Genomic DNA, 8,069 nt, shown 5'->3' with positions numbered 1-8,069 from the left:
GCTGCAATTTCAGCTGATGGTCACTGATGCCATGGCATTTAAAAAAAAAAAAGTGTACACACTGTTCCTGCTTCTTTGTGTTTGTCTCACAGAATCAAAGAATCACAGAATGATGGGGGTTGGAAGGGACCTCTGGAGATCATCTTGTCCAACCCCCCTGCTTGAGCAGTCACACCTAGGGCAGGGGGGACAGGAACGCATCCAGGCAGGTTTTGAATGCCTCCAGGGAAGGAGACTCCACAGCCTTCACCAGGAAGCTCAAGGACATTATAAAACATAATTATGCAAGCTATGTTAATTTTTAGGCCAAGGTACATGATTCCATTTCCTTGATGTAAGAGATGAGAGTTGGCAGCCCAAAAGAGTTTGTGTGCATTGTGTTGACAACAATAGGAAGAAATACTCAAGGCTACATTTGACATAATTCCACAGCACTGCCCAATTCCTTCACAAAGAAATATGGTCCTGGGAATGCCTGGGTACTCCAAAGAGAAAAAAAATATATGAATAGTCATAAAATAATAAGAAAAGAGTATGTGTGCATAAACTTATATTCTACATGTATATTGTATATATTCCTTGGAAGTTAGAGTCAAACTCCTTGTAAGTATATGCATGTGTGCCCATGCATTCCACATCACCTAATGTATTTTCTTATATTTAATGAGAAGTGTTTCTTTTTTTCAGTTTCCCTATCAATGTGCCATTTCAGAGCATATTAAGGTACTTTAAAGATTTTTAGCATTTCCATCAGCAAATGGCAGAGTGCCCCTTACTGAACTCCACAGATCAGTCCCTCCAGTAAATACTACCTAATACATGGCCCTAGAATGCCTGCAATTTCACATTAAAAAAACCCTTCATCCAGGTGATGTGGTGTGCTCTTCCTTCATTTCTGCCCCTGATCTGTACTAGCTCTTGCAAGCTTATCAAAAATTCCCCTTCTGATTTCAACTTTCCATCCTGGCGACTATGTGTACATTAGCAAGCGGCAGGGACCAACAGGCGTGCATCTGCAGGGAAAACCAGTTGGTGCTGAGGCCATGACATCCATGCTGCGCCGCGGGTTAAATTTTGACTAACTCTAGTCTGACCACAAGGGCTGTGTGCCCACTTGCAGCTGCAGTGCCTTGGGTGTGCTCCTGAAATGGATCTTCCCAAAGTGCAACTCCTGTGCCCCAAGCTTGCTCCACAGGGTGAAGCAAAGCTTGCCACACAGGGACGACTGGGAGATTTGCCTCAGAAGTGCACACCTAACACAACCCAGATCATTACTCTATACATATATATTTACATTAGGAGGTTATGATGTGGGTTACACAATTGTTCAGGTAGGACAGAGTAAATGCAGGATGGGAGGTCACCTCCCCCCCGGCAGTTACTGTGTGCTGGCAAAGGGGTTCTTCCATCATTGTAGGATCATTTTGGGGCAATGACAATTGATAAATGCAGCAAAAAGCATGAGGAAAAGTGGTGAAACCAGGAGAGTTCAGGGAAAGGAGAAAGAAACTCTTAATCAGTTACAAGATTTTTGGTATACAGAATAACAAGACAGGATTTCTACTGTATTCAATGCACACACACAGACTCTCAAATATACACATCATTTTAGTTTCACAGGTTGTTTCAAGTCCCCCGATGTGCTTTTTCAGCAGGAGACAGGTCTGCTAAAGTAAAACGCAAATGTGGGGTTTATTTCAATTGCAGTTTGCACCCAGTCTTGTTTAAGAAGCTTTTCCTCTGATTCTGAGCAGCAGACTAAAAGGAAATAAAACTAGGCAGCCTTTCTGAATTTTGGTGACAAGGGCTCACAAGCCTCTTGCTCATTCACAGTTCTACTGCTGCTACCTTGTGGGAAAAAAAGGCTGCAGCAATTTCAACAAGTTAGCCCTCTTGTAAAAGAGAGTGTAAAGATCAGTTGTCAAGAATGGTAATGATAGCGTTTTAAATGTTTGCATGTTTTCATTGTTATTTTTTTTTTCTAATTTAGAAATATTCCCCCCAGCCCACGTTAGTGTGAGTAAACCAGTAGGTTATATGGGGCATTGTTACTCAGTGTGGTCCAGACTGAAATTTGGGTTCTTTGACTGCCTAGAATTTTGTACCATGTTTTAGCAGAAGTAACAAAATCCCTCCCAGTACATTCTGGAATATAAGCAACACTGCTGTCTGTGAAAACAGTGAAATGTTTCTTCTATTGCCACTTTGTATAGATGCTGTTTAAAGCTCTGCACGGTTCCTCAATATGTAGTTTCAAAAATCCAGATCTGATGAACAGCTAGAAAAGCACCACAAGCAACGTTACACTATTTCTCTTAAACAGGCAGAGTCTGGTCAGAGTAGTTGTTTAAGAAGCATTTTCATTGGCATGTGCTTTTTATATTAAAACTGAAATACCTGTTATTTCTGAGAACAATAGAGTAAGATTCCGGCCTTCAGAAGGGATTGTACCAACAATTGAAACATGTTTTTCTGTTTTCTTGTTTTGTTTTCCAGTTTTCAGATGTACAAGCAAATACAGAATTGAATGCCAACAGGCACATGAAATACTTGACGCAGTTCTATTGCATACTGATATAATCCACTTTAGCAAGTTACTAAGCAGTTTTTCAGGATCATCCATCTTCATGAAGGAGGTACTTTGTGTTTTACTCAATAGCCTTGGACTGGGAAAGGAGGAGTTAAGCAAACAAAACACCTAGGAAAGTCAAAGACAGACATGGAAGAGCTTGCCCCAGAGCTGGCAAAGTTAAAAAGAATGTCAAAGCAATTTGATTAAGTTGTTTTCACTTCAGTGGGATTGTGTCTGTCACTTTTTAAATAGAATGGGAGTGTAAACATTGGTTTGGTCTTACAGTTATTTCAGAAGCAAGAAAATAATTTCCAGAAGTCTTATAATGGCAAAATATGGCACATATTTCAGATGCAAAACAATCCTTTTTGACACTTCTATTTTTTTTTAAATATGTTTTTAAATTTAAAATGCTTTTAAAACTTTACAGGAGTCTATAGATCTGCCTTCCTCACCCAACTGAAAGTCCTACTAAGCAAGAAGTTTGAAGTAAGGATAAAATCTAGCACTGCACTCTGAACAAGTCTGACACACATCAAGGGTTACTTGGAAGAGCCAACAGTGTGTGAGGCAGCAAATGTTGTAGATAAGGTATCAATTTCGCTATTTTGCATCTGATCCTGATTCAAAAATGCAGAAAGAATGCTAAAAAATATGCGTATTTCTTAACCTACTGCAGTCTTCTTCCAAATGAGGGTGCAAATGGAACTTTTAAATGTGCAGAATAGGAAAGCTGATCTCAGGGTACTCTCTACTTGTTTGTGTTAGGCTGCAAACTAATGTTGGGCAATAACACTTAAATATTCCTTGATATTTTTATCAAAAACAGCATCATGCCAGTATCAAGCATCACGATGCAATTATGCCTTTGGGCCATGATGAGGGCTTGCAGGTGGGAGTTTGGAGGGCAAGGTGGGGCTGCGCAGCAGCGAGCAGCACCACGCTGGGAAGGTCAGGGCACAAGTCAGGTACTGGCTGGCTCCAAGGCAACGCGTGAATCAAACACCTCCCCATAACCAGCCTCGGTTCCCTCCGTCCCTGACAGCAAACCTTTTGCAGGGGTACTTTGAGGCACACATGATTTCCCCGAGGCCACACACCGTCCTGGGGACGACACCTGCCTTACAACCACACTGTGCTCTGCCACTTGCCACCCTGCTTTCGCATGAAACTGCGTCACCACCAAAACACACGCAGCCAGCTCCTGCCGAGGGAGGCAGGTACGAGCAATGGGGGCCTGGCTGGTGAGCCAAGCATGGGGCAAGGCCGCTGCGTGGGGGGCAGCGTGCTGAAGCACACGCTTGTCATAAAAGCAAACCGGTGCATGCTAGCCATGGGCAGGCACAGCCTGCAAATGAGGACTATCAGAGGAGCTGAGTTACCAAAGAGCCTCGCAATGAAGTGTGAAATGCAGCAACACTGCCTGGTTTTCGTAACGTGCCTCCCTGAGACAGCAGGGGACAGGAGCCCGTGGCTCCAGAAGTCCCTTTCTGGTTCTACACCATACCTTGCTCCATACGTACCATATGCGCTCCCAGGGCGGGAGGAGAACGGAGCCCTCCATGCTTCCCCGGGTGCCCGAGTCTCTCCCCACACACAACAGGGGCTGCTCTCGGGAACGCTCGGGGCCCCAGCAGGGTCTCGCCCTCCTCGCACTGCCACGGCCGCAGCCCACTGAGAGGTGTCACGGGCTGTTATCCCCTGAGGGAAGCCCCGCTCCCGCCTCCCGCCTGCCCGCGGGAGGGGCCCGAGGGCGCGCCCGCGCCGCCACGGCCCCACTGGGTGGCGCGCGAGCGCCGCAGCCCGCGGGCTGAGGGGCCGGGTGGCAATGGCGGGGCGGCCCGGCCCGGGGAGATGGGCTGAATGGAGCTAAATCCGGCTGGAGGCTGGTCACGGGCGGCGTCCCCCAGGGCTCAGTGTTGCGTCCATTCTTGTTTAATATCTTTGTCAATGATCTGGATGAGGGGATCGAGTGCACCCTTAGTAAGTTTGCAGATGACTCCAAATTGTGCGGGAGTGTTGATCTGCTCGAGGGTAGGAAGGCTCTACAGAGGGACCTGGACAGGCTGGATCAATGGGCCAAGGCCAATTGTATGAGGTTTAACAAGGCCAAGTGCCAGGTCCTGCACTTGGGTCACAACAACCCCATGCAACGCTACAGGCTTGGGGAGGAGTGACTGGAGAGCTGCCCGGCGGAGAAGGATCTGGGGGTGCTGGTTGACAGACGGCTGAACGTGAGCCAGCAGCATGCCTGGGTAGCCAAAGCGGCCAACAGCATCGTGGCTTATATCAGCAATAGTGTGGCCAGCAGGAGCAGGGCAGTGATCGTGCCCCTGTACTCGGCACTGGTGAGGCCGCACCTCAAATACCGTGTTCAGTTTGGGGTTTTGGGCCTCTCACTACCAGAAGGACATTGAGGTGCTGGAGCATGTCCAGAGAAGAGCAACGAAGTTGGTGAAGTGTCTGGAGCACAAGTCTTATGAGGAGAGGTTGAGGGAGCTGGGGGTGTTTAGTCTGGAGAAGAGGAGGCTGAGGGGAGACCTTATGGCTCTCTACAACTACCTGAAAGGAGGTTGTAGCGAGGTGTGTGTTGGTCTCTTGTCCCAAGTTACTAGCGATACGATGAGAGGAAATGGCCTCAAGCTACATCAGGGAGGTTTAGATTGGATATTAGGAAAAATTGCTACACCAAAAGGGTAGTCAGGCACTGGAACAGGCTGCCGAGAGAGGTGGTGGAGTCACCATCCCTGGAGGTGTTCAAAAAATGTGTAGACATGGCACTTCAGGACATGATTTAGGAGGCATGGTAGTGTTGCACTGATGGTTAAACTTGGTGATCTTAGAGTTCTTTTCCAACCTTAATGGTTCTATGATTCTATGAATAAAACGGCATCGGTGCACAGGGGTGCCAAGGTCAGGGTGAGTGGTTGTTCTTCAGAGGGCGAGAAGGGCCAGTGATGTCCCTGGAAATAAGCCTGTTTACAATGAAGGAAAAGTACACACAGACACCCCTTTCCCAGTGTTCCTCACTTGTCTGGGTGCTTTGCGGTACATTTCGGGGGGTGGGGGGCAAATGGCAGTGGCACTGTGCCTCGAGCTCCCCCTACCCTGGTGATAAACAAGAAGCCTCACACCAGATTCCCCTCACGTGAGATCCCTGGTCAAACCCAACGGGACTGGGCTGAGGTACTAATTTGTTGTTGTTTTTTTGTGGTCAGCTGTAGTCTGGCTGTGAAATCTTCCGCAAGCGCCCCACGGGCAGCAGTGGTGTCTGTGGTGCCCCACGATGGGGAAGGCTGGGGATCAGATGGTACCCACTGACTGCTTTGGGCCTGCCTTGGGTGAGTCTAAGAGCCTGGCTTTTAAAATTTTGGCCTCAGGAGATTGAGCTGTCAACAAACAGCCATGTTAGGCTTTAGTTTTCACTAGTTTCATCTAAAATGCGGTAAGGAAAGAAGGAAGATCTGAAGTCTGGAAAAAGCAAAACAGAATGAGGGAGAAGAACGGTCAGTGGAAAACGAAGCTGCTTGGAGAACAGCTTGCTGCCATCCAGAGCAGGTGTCCTGTTTTTCCCTGTGCTTTTACACCCTCCCTTGCACTGAATCCGGTGTTCACCAGGTGGTTCAGCTCAATGACTTGGCCGAAACCCACTTTTTTGTTGAGTTAATATTCTGCCAGATTGGTGGATTGAATCAGCTCAGGGCAGAGCCCAGTGTGAGAAAAAAGGCAGGAGCACATGGCCTAGAGCTGAAGGAAGGTGACTGACTTGACTCACCTCATGGAAGTGCGCCTTGAGAGTGCACCACTGTTGTAGCAGGTGCAAGACACAAATGGAGAAGGGGAAGACAGCACTTAACTGCTTCTGTCCTGTATCTATATCAGGAGGAGAGTAACAGATGTCTCAGTGACTAGTTAAGAGAGAGGAGAAATCCTTGTGGTGTTTGTACTTGTTTCTAGTGTAGATCTGAACTAGAGTAATTCTCATGGTGTGGCTCTGTGTAAGCTGACCCTTACTGAGAAAGATTCACCTCAGAGCAGTGTGTCCTTTGAGTCTTAGGGAAAAAAATTCAAAGAGAAATGGAAGCAGCAGAACAGATGCTTAGAGAAAGGTGGAATAATCACAGGTAAAACTGGAGGTAAAAGCAAAGAAGCAAGAGATAAAGGAAGGTGGAGAAAGTCTGTAAAATTTTAAATGCCAAGAGAGCTTGTCTCTGCAACAAAGGTGACCATGACCTGGATTTCTTCCTCCTGAATTTGTGTGTAACCAGGGTACATAGGTATGGGCTTCCTGGAACTTCTGTGGAGAAAAGTCCCCTTCAAAGGGGAACAGATCTCCAAGTTGGATATCAGTAGCTGTCTGTCTGCTTCAGGCTGTAGCCTGAAGTCTCACTAGGGTGTACTGACATCTCCCTATTACAAGACATCCTTGTCATGGAAATTTTTGGAGACAGATATTGGACTGCATTATATGGGAGGCCAGCCCATGTGATCATCGTTGGCCCTTTGGTCTTAAAAAGGGTGACTTTAGTTTCAACCTCTGGCAAGATGTCCTGCAATATATTTTGAACTGAAATAGGAGGATGAGCAGAAAATCACAAAGCTGTGATAGCTTCCCTGCTTATCTTGGCTGCCTTCTCCTGAAGAGTTGTACTGAACAGCAGTCCGGTGCAGCAAAGGAGCTTGACCAGTGTTTCTAAACAAACATGGGTTTCCCAGTGCATTTTTTCTTATCTGCATCTTTTTTTTTTAATACTTTAATCTCTCTGAGGCAATGGCAGTCTTTATCTGTGATGGCTCTAAGACCATAATCAGTGTTTAACAGTAAAGCATAATAAAAATTAGCTCAAAGCTGGAAAACAGCATCATTATAGGCACTTTAGTTTAAAAAGTCCAGTTACTACTTAGATTCTAGTTCATCTTCTTTGTAATATCTACTTCTAAATACCATGAGAAGGTGAAAAACATGCACTAAGCACAAGCTTCCTATTTTCATCATGTTTCACTTTCTAATATATGGAAAAAAGTAGTACACGGAGAACTGCAATGTAAAGAAATAACACGATAATTGATTTGATGTTTAAGCTGAGCCAGCAAAGTCACAGTAACACTTCCATAATATTATTCATCAGGAGAAATGTTCTGATTCCTCCTAAGAGCCCGGCTTCTGTGATAGTAGTTTTGGACCCAGTATTTTTGGAAGTTCTGCGTGCTTCAGATAGATGCCATTGTCCAGCTTGGCTATGAAGGCATTTCAGTCAGCTAAGGTAACAAGCGCAGGTTATTCAACAACTGGGTGTTTAATAAAAAAAGCATATACTTCTATGTGGAAAAAAAATAGCAGTAGGATTCACTTTCCTCTTAAATCCAAAGAATATTGACCAGGACTAGAACTCTAATAAGAAGCAGAACTTTTTATCAGAGGACTACAATGTTGCATAAACCCCTTTACTTAAAGTCCCTGGCAAGGCACATGCACTATTTTGGAGGTCACACTAGA

Source organism: Phalacrocorax aristotelis, chromosome 3 (genome assembly GCF_949628215.1).
Source record: "Phalacrocorax aristotelis chromosome 3, bGulAri2.1, whole genome shotgun sequence".
Classification (NCBI taxonomy): Eukaryota; Metazoa; Chordata; class Aves; order Suliformes; family Phalacrocoracidae; genus Phalacrocorax; species Phalacrocorax aristotelis.
Note: the sequence above shows the minus strand (reverse complement) of the source record.